At 37.1% G+C, this 13681-nt stretch overlaps 1 protein-coding gene across 1 annotated transcript in view; it reads left to right on the top strand.

The window, feature by feature from the left end:
• LOC107584167 (carboxy-terminal domain RNA polymerase II polypeptide A small phosphatase 1-like) overlaps positions 1-13681 on the top strand; it is a 36404-nt gene that overhangs the window by 7637 nt on the left and 15086 nt on the right. The window lies entirely within an intron of this gene.

Genomic DNA, 13681 nt, shown 5'->3' with positions numbered 1-13681 from the left:
ATTGCAAAAAATGTGTTTATGTATATATATATATTCTGTTTATGTAGGCTATATACTGTATTCTATATACAGTACCAGTCAAAAGTTTGGACACACAAATGGGAAGTATGTCCAAACGTTTGACTATACTGCACTATAATATAGCCTACACATAAAAATATCGGCCGATATATTGATATCGGGCTTTTTTTATGCCCCAATATCGGTATCGGCATCGCCCCCCAAAAAACCCATATCAGTCGGGCTCTAATTATATTTATATATATATATATATAGTTTCGGTCCTGGGTGTTATGCCAAAATGCATGGTTAACAAAGCTTTATTTATTTTTTCTTACATTAGAATGTGTTCTGTTCACACAGTGAACTACACTGTGTTCCAAATTATTATGCAAGTGACGTATCAATAGGATTTCGGTACAATAAAGAGTCAGATTTTTGTTTGTGTTGTTTTTCACATCTTTTTAGATAACTGACTGGTATCAATCAGACAGGTTTGTTCAATAGTTTGCCAGGTCTTCTTAGGTAAATGGAAACCCTACTTAAAGAGGTTGTTCCACATTATTAAGCAAGTCACAGTACTCATGCGATATGGTGAGGAAGAAAGATCTTTCTGAAAATGAAAAGCATGAAACAATGCAATGTCTTGCAAAAGGCATCAAAACAAATAATATTTAGCGAAAAGCAAATAGAGATTATTGAACTGTCAAAATATTTGTGAGTGACTTAGAGCACAGAAGATCTTGGTCAGATAAAGATTTATTAAGGAAAGTTTCTGTCAAACAAATGAACTGTATTGTAATGGCAGCTGTAAAAAAGCCACTGCTGAGCAGCAAACAGGTGTTTGAAGCTACTGGAGTCTCAAGATCCTCTCCATACAGACTGGCAGTTGTGTGTAAAGCTGTGTTTCAGTCACTGCTAACCAAACCTCACAAAGAGAAACCTACACAGTGACTGTAGAAACACATTTTCAAACTGTTTAGCACCATGGTATTTATGCAGCATGGGGATAGTGTGTTGTCCTGCATGAAAATCCTTTTATTTCCGAGAGCACTATTCTTCATTTTATACCACAGCAGAAAATGGTCAGTTATGAACCACACATATCTTGCAGAAGTCATTTTAACACCATAAAATCTCACTTCCCAATATTCCAACCCAAATCATCACCCACCGCCTCCTTGCTGATGTTGCAGTCTCACTGGAATAGGATGGCCATTCATCAACTATCAGAAATCCATTTATCTGGACCATCCATTGAACTGTAGCATTCGTAAGTGAATAAAACTATTTAAAAACAAGTCTTCATGTGTTTCTACAGCCACTGTGCAGGTTTCTCTTTGTGAGGTTTGGCTAGCAGTGACTGGAACGCAGCTTTACACACAACTGCCAGTCTGCATGGAGAGGATCTTGAGACTCCAGTAGCTTCAAACTCCTGTTTGCTGCTCAGCAGTGGCTTTTTTTACAACTGCCATTACAATAGTTGATTTGTTTGACAGAAACTTTCCTTAATAAATCTTTATCTGACCAAGATCTTCTGTGCTCTAAGTCACTCACAAATCATTTGACAGTTCAATAATTTCTATTTGCTTTTTGCAAAATATTGTTCGTTTTGATGCCTTTTGCAAGACATTGCATTGTTTCATGCTTTTCATCTTCAGAAAGATCTTTCTTCCTCACCATATCGCCTGAGAACTGTGACTTGCTTAATAATGTGGAACAACCTCTTTAAGTAGGGTTTCCATTTACCTAAGAAGACCTGGCAAACAAACCTGTCTGAGATTGATACCAGTTACCTGAAATGTGAAAATCAAAACAAATGTTCCGAAATCCTACTGATGTCAGTTGCATAATAATTTGGAACACAGTGTATACTGCATATTTTTACCATGATTTACAGAAGACACCCACTAAAATGTAATTCAGTCACATTGTAACAATACTTAATATACCAAAAAATCTTGTCAGGCATATTTAAAACAAGAATCATTAGATGACATGAAAAGATTATCTATTTAAGGATCACAGTGCAGCCCCCAAATACTAATTAATTGTAATTTTAATCTTTAACAATCTTTGCCACTGCCTTTCCATTTTTTTTTGCATAAATATATCTGTTATGCTGAATGATGATGGAACAGTATTTCACCCATATTTTGACATTGTATTTTCACAAAACATATTTGAAACGTTAAAGGAGATACACTGATGTAGTGCTGCTTTTAGTTTTGCTTGTAATTTACACCAACATTGTTACTTTTTGTATTAAGCTTTGTAGAGCTTAGCAGTTTCTTATGCTTTAAAAAAATAAAGCTGAAATGTTTCAGCAACGTTATAAATGCATTTGAATGGACACAAGTGTGCTTTCTAAATGATGACGACTACAGTAAGAGCTGGGGAGGATCTTCTATGGCTAAAGTCCTAGCAGTCAGCCTCACTGCTTGTTTTTCCAACCGCTGTGTTTTTCACCAGCACTCCTTTTTCCCCTCTTGCGCACACGGAGATGAAGATGGTCTACAGGGCTGCGTTTTTGTTAGATTTGATGAAAACCACTCCCTGTAGCAGGATCAGTACAGTGCACAGACCCTTTCCGTCTGTCTTAGAATTTAATTTTTATATATTAGTTATTTGTGCTCAAATCAAAGTGAAGAAAGTGATACACTGGAATATTTAGGAAGGTGTATTATAGTTAGGAAAGTGGCAAGTCTTTGTGATGTGCCTAGAGAATGTTGCAGACCTAGGTAGTTAAATCTCCAGTTGCCCCTATGAATGTAAAGTGAAACAGATTGTTTTGTAAGGTGAAGTATGACGTGGTTGAAAAGGAATCAAGAGCATGAACAGCCATGTGTGATATTAAGATTCAGAGTCACTCTTTAAACTCTGAACATCTCTCACAAAACCAGTGATTTTTCCGAGCAGTGTTTTCAGCAGTATTGGACTAAAAGTGACTAAAAGCAACAATCTGTCTGGAAGTTTTAATGAGAATTGACAAATTTAAGCAGCATAAGCAACTTTGCAAGAAAAATGTGACCTTATGCAAATGAGCAGCAATGTGTGGAGTGTGCTATTATATTTGAATATAGTCAAGATCAAGAAACCGTTTGGACCGAGTACATGCACAAGGATGGATATGGAAAAATATTGTGACATAAAAAACATGTCAGAAATTGTCCACATGCATATTTCACTGAGCACTTCATTTTTCAAAAGGTTATAACGTTTGAACCATATATTCTAGAAAAATTAAACTTAGTATACCTGATTACCCTACTCATGCTGATCACATTCAATAGCTTACATTAAGACTCCACCCATTACAGTAGCAGCCATTATGAAAAGTTCTTACAAAAATGGCCTCAGATGATCTTTGGACTGAGCTGCATAGAAATGACTGAACAGAATTTAGATTTTAGTGCAAAAGTTATGGTGCCACAAACTTAACAATGTCCACCCAAAATTGGTTCAGAGGCTGTATCTCTGCCTAACTTCTATCAATTGAAATGAAACTTGGTACGCTTCATCAGCATCATGATCTGAGGGTTTACATGCCCAGCTTTACATGCCAAAGTTGGGAACAGCGCCACCTACGGGTCATGAGATACCAAAAACTGGCACTTATTATCAGATACATCAGTTACATGGTTGATATGTGGGTTTTGCCTGGGTTTAGGCCATGCTTGCATGGGTTCCTATTTTGACCTGTCTGTCAAAAGTGCTGTTTCATGAATCGTGGGAAGACTGAGTAGCTTGAGGTGTGTATGAGTCAGATGATACTTTTGTGGTCTTCGAGGCGAGGACTATTCGTGACATCTTTTTACACTTTCAATTTGTAAACCTGATTAGAACTACATGTTTGTTCTGAAAGGGAGATAAGCAAGTTGGACCACATCAGAGTAACTCAATTAGTGCTCTGGCACGTACTGTAAACATGAAAGCGCCCACCATCACGTGTGAGTCCAGCAGCATGGTTCAGTTCTTCATGTGTGGCTTGTTTCAACATGCCCTGATGCTTATGAGGAATCCCTAGATTTTCTTGTCTTGAGAATCTGAACTCTCAATTTAGCAGACAATATTACTGCTTTGAGGTCATGTCATAATAGTTGTGTTCACAGGTTTTGCACTCTTGAATGCCACTACAAAGTCATAATTACTAGTAGGAAACTCTGGATTTTTTGGAACACACCTCAAACTCAGAAGTCAAACTTGAAGGATCATGGTGGAAGCAAATTGATGTTATTCATAGTATGTTGTAATGGTGTATGTTGTTCAGTTTGTAAAGCTCAACAGTAAGGATTTTTTTTGGCCTTCACAGATTTTTACTTACCTAAATTTTTACTTTTTCCAAAATAATGGCATAATGCAAAACATTGCTGATAGGTTTACAATTTTCAGCTCATTCTTACTGGTGTTTTAAATGGGTCATGAATTGAGAAATCAATTTTACTTGAACTTTTGATATATAAGAGGTCATCGTACTAATAGAATATCCTGTAAGTTTCAGAACTGAAAACGTCCTTGTTACTGAAATAAAAGCTTTTATTGACACCAGGCCCAGCGAACGTCAGATCCTGGAATGTGCTGTCTAATAGATAGTAGGGATGCATGATATTGGATTTTTGCCGATATCTGATATGCCGATATTTTTCAACTCATTTTGTCCGATACCGATATATTTCCTTTTGTTTGGAAACAACGCCAAGTCTCTCCTGTGCAGAAATTATAAGCAAAATATTTTTAATTTTGGTTAGTTTTTAACAAAAACTTATTTGTTAGAATTAAATAAACAATAATTAAGTTTTTTGTACATTACAGTACATTGAAGCTTTGAAAATAACTATAAATAAACTATATATCAGTCGCTGCATTTTTCCCCCCAGAAAGATACAATGTTAACCCTAACACTTTATTTTAAGATTTAACATTTGTAGATGGTCTAAAGCAAAAGAGTTGTAAAAATTCTGAAAAACTTTTAGAGCTTATGATTTGTTTAAAAAATAAAACATATTACACATTAATGAAAAGCTTTGAAAATAACTATAAATAAACTATATATCAGTCGCTGCATTTTTCCCCCCAGAAAGATACAATGTTAACCCTAACACTTTATTTTAAGATTTAACATTTGTAGATGGTCTAAAGCAAAAGAGTTGTAAAAATTCTGAAAAACTTTTAGAGCTTATGATTTGTTTAAAAAATAAAACATATTACACATTAATGAATAAATCAGTATGTATAAAATTATTTAATTTACAAGTGTCATGTTTCAGTTTTTTTTTCATGTAAGCTATAGCTTCTGACCTTTTAAATCAAAACATTTTTATGTTTTAACAAAAATGTTATGACATCAATTACGGCTTTATTTAATCAGAAACACAGTCTAAATGTTATTTGTGTAGGCTATTTTACTTTTAATTTAATTATAAGTAGGCCAACAGCGCCCCCTACAGACTAAAACTCCTTACTGAGTTACCGGGCATTAGGACCCAGGGGAGGCTGTCACTGCATATGCTATTACTGATCCAAACAGTCAATCTAATCATCATTCAGACAAAACTTTGTTTCAAGAATGAGCCACACTGCTGATGTGATCTAATCGCTAGCACACCCTGAGCACATGTGAGTTAACGCATTCCTCTTATCGGCAAGACACATCGGCATAATTTTTCATATCGGGCCGATATTTACATTTAAAGCCATTATCGTCCGATTCCGATATCAGTCCGATAATATCGTGTATCTCTAATAGATAGGTTAAACACCGCCCCACAGAAGAATATCAACGCCTAATTCTGTAGCCCCGCCCACTGATTTGCGCATGACATAGTAGGGAAATGACATAAGTGGCGCTAAACCGGATCGAGCAACCAAGCAATAAACATGCCATTGAAGATCGCAAAATATTGTGCAGTGCCTGGTTGTGTAAGAACACAGTCGTTGCATAACCTTCCTTCGGATTCAAATATTAGGAATGTGTGGTTAATGTTTCAGCTCACGTGAGTAAAATATTGAGCATTTGTTCGCTCCATTTCACTGCAGATTCCTTTGTAAACAAGACACAGTTTGGTGCTGGATTTGCAGAGAGACTGAGATTAAAAAGGAATGGCACAGCACACTTATGTGAGTAAAAATATTTGTACTATGTGTCATTATTGCTTTGTTAGGGGCCGCTTGATTTGTCCTGATTATGTGTACGTGTCTAAACAAAGTCACAGAAGGCTCCAACTATGAAGGACGTAGCTAGTCAAACAGACACACAGAAAGTTAGTTTACTATGCAAAACTATTATCCAATCATAGCAGTGGGCGTTTACTTCCAAATCTTCAATGCGGCACACCCATAAAAACCGAGCGTTTCTCGAGCCGGCCTCAAAGCCAGGGTAGAAAATAGCCTATTATGATTTTACGGGGGTCATATGACGTTGCTAAAAAGAACATTATGTTGTGTATTTGGTGTAATGCAATGTGTTTATGCGGTTTAAGGTAAAAAAAAACATTATTTTCCACACAATGTACATTATTGTTGCTCCTCTATGCCCCGCCTTTCTGAAACGCGTAGATTTTTACAAAGCTCATCGTTCTGAAAAGCGAGGTGTATGCTGATTGGCCAGCTATCCAGTGCGTTGTGATTGGCTGAATACCTTAAGTGTGTGATGGAAATGTTACGCCCCTTACCATACTGTGATGCCCTGTGTCCCAGCGCGACAAGACAAAAACAATAAAACTCATTACAAACGAGGCATTTGTTGCATCCAGTGGGGACATAATTACTGATTATAATGACTTGTACTGTCTTTTTACACGTTGCGTTGCGTATCGCACTGCGTAAACATAAAACCATGTCTGCATTTGTGATCGGAGAAAAGACATACAACAAGTGCTACTCTACACTGCTCAAAACTTGCGTTTGAATCGTCAGTGGCAAATTCTTTAAATATAAAAAACTTACTTACAGGCTGTGAGTCAGAAGCGCCAGACTGTCCTTGCAAAGTTGGAACTGCCCCACTTTATAGAAACAGACACTGGCATTGTAGGCTACTCTCACAGGAAACAGTCCTCATCCTCTGCAAAATGCACTGCACACATCTGAATATTTGGGTTGTACTTTTCTGGAACAGTGTTGTAAATACAACTTAACCACTGATTTCTAGCTGTGTCCTCTTTTGGAAGGCCAAACAAAGTAGTTTCGCTTTCACAATGAAACACAGCGTCACACACGGCGGACTAGAGTGAGGAACAGCCGGCGGGTTAGAGTGAGCGGCGGCCGGTGGGCTTGAGAACGGCGAGGCCGGTGGATTCGACGAAGGAGCGGCCGGCGGGCTTGGGGCAACCACATGTGATGACCCCGGGCTGGACTCCGCTTTGTCCATGGTGAAAGCCGATCTGGCGATCGACATCGCAAAGTTGATGTATTTCCTCAGCGACCAGCACAGATCAGCTCCAGGCATGACGTAGCGGATATTGTCCTCTTTTGGAAGGCCACTCAAAGTAGTTTTGCTTTCACAACGAAACACACAGCTCCTTCACGACATGGCGACTGCGGCAACAACAATACTACAGCGAGAATAAAAGTTACGCCGCCTTTCTTTGCGTGAACATTTGGCGGCGTTATGCAAATCTTCCCACATAGTGACGTAGACATGTGGGGGTGTGTTAGAATGAGCCGTTTTAGGAGGGCGTGATTGACTCTTAACTTTATAAAGAATATCTCTTTGGATTTGGGTCTTTAGTCTTTGCAACTTTACAGATCTTCTTTATGCACCAAGAGCTTGTAACACTCCAAAGAGAAAGGAAAAATTTAAATCACATCATATGACCCCTTTAATGTTTTTGAATGTAAAAACCATGCGAACGTCATAAGTGGACCTCAGACAACAGTATAAAATTATTTAAAAAGCCAGTTCATGACCCCTGTAAAGACGATCACAAATTATTCTGTCAATTTTGCCAAAAATTTCATCTGTGCTGGCCGACTAGATACTTTTAGTTTGTTGACGAGTTTAAATAAGTGCAATTTGCATCCACAATGTCCAGTGTATCACAGAATTCCAAATGTTTATATTTTCATGGCATAAAAACACATTCACAAGATCAGCAAATATACGAAAGGGTAGCTGGCACACCATGCCCAGGTCAGTTGGGTCATCCTTACTGTTGAGCCCTGGTTTGTATGTATGTTATGTTGTTAATGAAGAATAAAGCTTGTTAGAAAAACTGCTCATTTAGCTGGTTTTTTAATTAATTGGAATTTGCAGGAAAACTAAATTTTCCTATATCTCTGTGTCAGCACAAGAATGATAAAATGCATAGAAAAACATTAACATGTATGCAGTTGCTTTTATCCAAAGCACCTTACATTGCATCAAGGTCTGCATTTAATCAGTCCATGCATTTTCTGGGAATCAAACCCATGACCTTGGTGTTGCTAGCATCATTCTCTACTGTTCAATGCAATTTTCAATGCACTTTATTTAAGTAAAATAAATAATAATTATTAATTAAAAAAATAATTATAAAAGTGGAAGGAAAGTTGCATGATACAGTGAAACTTCACACGGAATGAGTGCAAGTTATGCATCTAAATAAATAGAATCCCTTTAAATCAGTGCATGACTGAAGTATTTTCCTGGATACTGGAGTTAGACTAAACTCTGACTCTGACTCTGACGTGTTGCGTCTAGCTGTACAAACACCCGAACTGCTTGCATAATTCAGTAATCGTATTCTTAACGGCTTGGTCTTTGAGCTAAGGAACATTTCAGTACCTGGATTAATATAGGTGCGCTGATTAATGCACTGACATAGAAGATATCACTGGATGATGTTGTTAACTGAGGTTTAGCTTTTGGCATGACCCTGTGAAAAGCGTGCCAAGACATTGTCCAGGACCATCGGATACATTTACGGCACAGAGACGGAGCACCTGTTCGCCACTTTGTTATAGTACTGTATTTTTAGAAAGGCCAATCTTCAAAGCCGTGACCTGTTCATTTCTCCATGTTTGGGATTGACAGTTGCCGAGGCTGCATTGGCAAGTCTGCTTGCATATGCCAAATATTCCTAATATTTCAAATATTCCTTTTTGTTATTTCCTGTCTTGGAAGGCGTTATGGTCTCAGCAAATTGGGTCAGTGAATGTGGTCAGTAATCGGAATCCCTCCCTGACTGCACGGCATTGTGGATTATGTCAGCATGGTGTTCCCAAGCCTTCGCCATTCTTTACCTGTTTTGTTTGCTCATATAACATGATCTGCCTGATGGAAGTCAGAGGCGGGACACAATGAAGGCTCAGTGTGGGCCTTCCATTGCATTGCAGCGGCTCTTACTTCACTTCCTCACACTTCCTGTTCCTATTTTGGTTTGACCGGGCACAGTGCAGCAGAGTTATGGGCCAGAGATATGGCTGCATTCCAGGGAGGGTGTGCGAGAGCGAGACAGGGAGGGAGAGTGAGTTCACTGGGGCCTCCGGAGGGATTCTCATGCTGTCGTGAGTTTAATACAAGCGGCAAGACTGTCATTTTACGATCTGCTCTGTTTGTCTTGTTGCCTTTCTGGTACTGACCACTTTGTCATTAGCCAGTGGGTGGGTTTGACCCCTTTTAGCCACTTTTGCATTTGTTGAAAACTGAGATTTAATTAGTTTAATTCAAATCATCAGTCACAAACACCTTTTTTGTAATATTACTACCAAATACACAACAGTGAAATAAAAAAAGAGTTTGATTTTTATCATTATTTTTTTGAATTTCAACAGGTACATTATGTATGCATATTACATGTATACATATTACAATGTATATTCATGACTATATACAGTACCATTTAAATGTATGTGGTCGGTAAGTTTTTCTTTAATACTTTTTTTCAGCAAGTTGATTAAACATGACTTTAAATACATTTACATTGTTACAAAATTTTTATTTCAAATAAATGCTGATCTGTAGAACTTTCTCCATCAAAGAATCCTAAAAAAAAGTATCATGGTTTATACTAAATCAGTATAGAAGGATTTCTGATGGATCATGTGACACTGAAGACTGGAAAATGGCTGCTAAAAATTCAGTTTCACCATCAGGAATAAACTACATTTTAAAATATATTAAAATAGGAAACAGTTATTTTTAAATTGTAATATTTACTGTATTCGTGTTTGGCCAAATAAATGCAGCTTCTTTCAAATGCGTACAGAAAAATAGCCCAAACCTTTGAATGATAGTGTAAATTTCAAACTGAAAAGTTGATTGTACAATATTTCAATGATCCTCATATAATTTTCTAGAACTAATGTTTTTAATGCTTTGCATGAGTAAAGTAATATATATATATATTTATTATATTATATATACACAGCTTATAGTTTTATGTATACAGCTTTACAGTTTATAGTTTTTAAATGTTTAGACTTTTTCCATAACAAATGTTTGCTTTCACGAAACCATCAACAAAGTTTTATGGTATTGTTGTAGTACTATAATTTGGACATACCATGATAATACTATGGTATTTTATGTAGTACCATGTAAATAACATGATACTTGGATGCAGTAACAGTGCCACAATACAGATACCACGATATGATTATTATCATACTGTGATAATCCATGAATTATGTTAAATTATAATCCATGAATTATGGATTTTTCTGTCTGTGTAAAATCTGTTCTAATGATCCTTGGTTGTATGAAAAAGTCACTGTTTTGTTTTGCCTCGTAATGATATTGTTTATATTGTTGTAGTGATCTTAGATTTTTGGTTTCAAGTGTGCATTTGATTGGACAAAATATGCTTTACTTTTGGAAATTATACTTATTAGTAGCAATGATAATATAACGAGTTGGTTTCTATTTAATTGTGTCAGTATAATTTTTCATTTTAAAGCTTCTGGCACCCTACTATCTATAGAGTTTGTAGGCACTGATTCCACACTGTCATGAGTTAGTCTAGATCCCTTCATTGGACTCGTGCAAAGTAGGTGCAATGTCACCCAAATTAGCTGCCCTTCCCCACCGAGGGGTGGCATGAAACAAGTTTCGAGTTTGTAACGTGGGATCGCGTGTCACCATCATAAAGTCAGCCACTGAGTGGCCTCTGTCCGTCGGGATTGGAATAGCATGGGGACCCTCTTTAAAAGAGACCCAGATAAGCAACCCTTAAGTATGTGGACAGAAACTAAACTGGCTGGGGTGAAAAAGTTGAAGCCTAATTATCAGGCTCATTATAGAACGCCAAGGAGTCAAGTTTTCCTTATAATTGTCTCTGCTAGCTAGTATCTGTTTGATCTTTTTCTGTTTACAAGTTGGGGTTTGTTGCTCCAAGCTAATAGGTTACAGCTTTTCGGTCTTTCATCAACGTGTCCATCAAGGTATCGTATGTACAGCATGAGATAAACATATGGTTGAGCCATTCCCTCCTGTTCCCATGCTGGGAACACAACAAAGTTTAGCTTTGCGATTCCGTTTATGGTGTGGTCTATATTTGTGTAGAATGCCATCACTAACCACTGTCAACAGCTGCCCGCGCGTGCTATTTAAGGCCCTCTGCTGTGTAATATCAGAGGAGTCAACATGAAGCGATGGATGCGGTTTCTTCACAGTTCCCTTCACCTGCCCTTTTCTTCACATTTGTAAACCTGCCACTCTCGTGTCCTGTGCCGGGATGCAGGTGTGCTCGCTTAGCGATGTATCACTATTATGACCTGTCAAATTCTCTGGATATTTACAGAGGGTCACATGCACGGTTAGCGTGTGTGTTTTATCGTTGACAAGTTAATGTACATTTTGTGTTTGAAGGTCAAGAGACGTGTTTTATATCCCGATGATGGGCTGGCAGCTCACGGCATATATGTTCTTTAAGGGCAACTTTTATGTTAAAGGACATGTCAGAATGAAAATAAATCTAATAGGCTAATCTAAATTCTGATCACATTCTTTTACTGTTACAATAATGTTCTTTTAGTAGGGTTGCAAAGGGGCGGAAAATTTCCTGTAAGTTTCCAAAATTTCTGGAATGTTTCCGAAATTTACTGGACATTTTCCACCTTTTTGCAACCCTAGCTTTTAGTATTTCAATGAAAGAACTGGATGCTTTAACTAACTTGTTTATTACAGCTCAGTTTGATACATGAGCTTTAAGTTTGAATTTTGAATGGCATGCTAATCTTCCCTGTTGACAGCTGCCTCGGCCGTCTTGGCCCCAGCCTAATTTGTCAAAGATTTTGTCTTGCAAAGTCCAGCTTTCGTCGCTGTTGTTCGGCCTTGTAAGTTGCCCAGGGCTGTGTTGTTGCCCCGAGCCCAACATAGATCCATAATCACGTGGATTCCCTGTAATGTGCCACTATTCACGGATACTGTGTCCCTGTCTGCTGTATTTGGTGACAAATATCTTGCTTATTAGCAAACAGCAGGCATGGTCATTTCGAATAATTTTGTGTTTGAGTACTCTAACACTACTTTTCAAACTGTTCGATGCCAAGAACCACCAAATGTGATGATGATACCCTTTGCAAAGCAATTCCCTTGAAATATAGAGGTGGTTTTATATTTTCATTAGGGGTGTGCGATAACATGATTTTTGGATGATTAAAATGTCTCCACAATCTGCTTTTGAAGAAATATCGTAGTATCCTGCTACATTTGTCGCCTTCGTCTCAATATACTGTACAATGTGACATACATTCATAAAACACTCAACCATGTGTGTTTATATGTAAACCTTATGTCGAAAATGAAAGTACACAGTTGAGAGAAAAATAGATGCGTGCCTGTATATTAGATGTGTGCAGGTCTTAAAGTGACAGCAGGCTAATTGTAGTAAACATGCTGCCGCTTGTCATTTAAAGGGATAGTTCACCCCAAAATTTTCACCCTAAAATTCTGTCATTATTTACTCACTCTCATGTGGTCCCAAACCTGTATTAATTTGTGCTGAACACAAAAGAAGATATTTTGAAGAATGTGGGTAAACAAACAATCCTGGGGGGGGGGGAACACTATGAAAGTCACTGAGGACCAGCAACTGTTTGGTTGCCCACATTCTTCAAAATAACTTTTATGTTCAACAGAGGAAAGAAATTCATTCAGGTTTAAAACAACTTGAGAGTGAGTAAATGATGACAGAATTTTCATTTTTGGGTGAACTATCCCTTTAATGTTAATAAAACAACAAAACACAAAGAGAAAAATCACTCACTGCTCTTGAATTAAGAACTTTAATACAGTTGCTTTAATGAGAAACAATGTATAATTTATACAATGAAGTGTATATAGTTTTACTTTTATATTTGTTCATTCAATTTCTTGAATGCTACTGCTAAATACACCTACTGTACCTGAAAAATAAAGCTTGTTTTATTTGTATATTATGTGTGTTTATAATGTGTATCTTTGTTCTTATTTTTTAATAACAAAGATAAAATAATGTCAAAGATTTTTATCTTCACCCACTTTGCCATATATCACCCACCCCTAATTTTCATGTATGAACGCCCATTCATACTGTTTAAGGAAAAGGGTGATATTAAAGACCTGCTAAATTAAATAATTTGCCTTTTTTATTTTTGCTGTATTAAAGCCATATCAAAATCCTAAAATATTTTCTGGAAATACTGACTTATAATTAAATGTGTCTTTTCTTTTACTACTTCAGAGCAGTCTTACAGTTAACTTTAGAGTTGAGTTAAAGTGTTT

Source organism: Sinocyclocheilus grahami, unplaced genomic scaffold (genome assembly GCF_001515645.1).
Source record: "Sinocyclocheilus grahami isolate Dianchi unplaced genomic scaffold, SAMN03320097.WGS_v1.1 scaffold57.1, whole genome shotgun sequence".
Classification (NCBI taxonomy): Eukaryota; Metazoa; Chordata; class Actinopteri; order Cypriniformes; family Cyprinidae; genus Sinocyclocheilus; species Sinocyclocheilus grahami.
The sequence above is the reverse complement of the archived record's forward strand: the minus strand, read 5'-3'. Positions and strand labels throughout refer to the sequence as shown.